This window comes from Myotis brandtii, unplaced genomic scaffold (assembly GCF_000412655.1).
Source record: "Myotis brandtii unplaced genomic scaffold, ASM41265v1 scaffold1408, whole genome shotgun sequence".
NCBI classification, from domain to species: domain Eukaryota; kingdom Metazoa; phylum Chordata; class Mammalia; order Chiroptera; family Vespertilionidae; genus Myotis; species Myotis brandtii.
The window spans coordinates 300,893-301,130 of record NW_005355029.1 but is presented as its reverse complement, the minus strand read 5'-3'; the positions used below and the strand labels follow the sequence as shown (position 1 = coordinate 301,130).

At 58.8% G+C, this 238-nt stretch overlaps 1 protein-coding gene across 1 annotated transcript in view; it reads left to right on the top strand.

Annotated features, from left to right (window-relative positions):
* PRKAR1B (protein kinase, cAMP-dependent, regulatory, type I, beta) overlaps window positions 1-238 on the top strand; it is a 71,380-nt gene that overhangs the window by 1,499 nt on the left and 69,643 nt on the right. The window lies entirely within an intron of this gene.

Here is a 238-nt window from a genome sequence, read left to right as displayed (position 1 = left end):
GCGGAGCCTCCGCGCCTACGTCAGAGGCGTGTTTGTTTATTTATTTTCTAATCCTCACCCGAGGATGTTTCCCTGTTGATTTTTTGAGAGAACGGAAGGGAGAGGGACAGGCACAAACACAGGATGGGTTGCCTCCTGCGCGCGCACAACCAGGGCCGGGAGCCTGCAGCTCAAGCCTGTGCCCTTGGCCGGACTCGGACCCGGGACCCTTCAGTCCGAGGCCGATGCTCTATCCTGA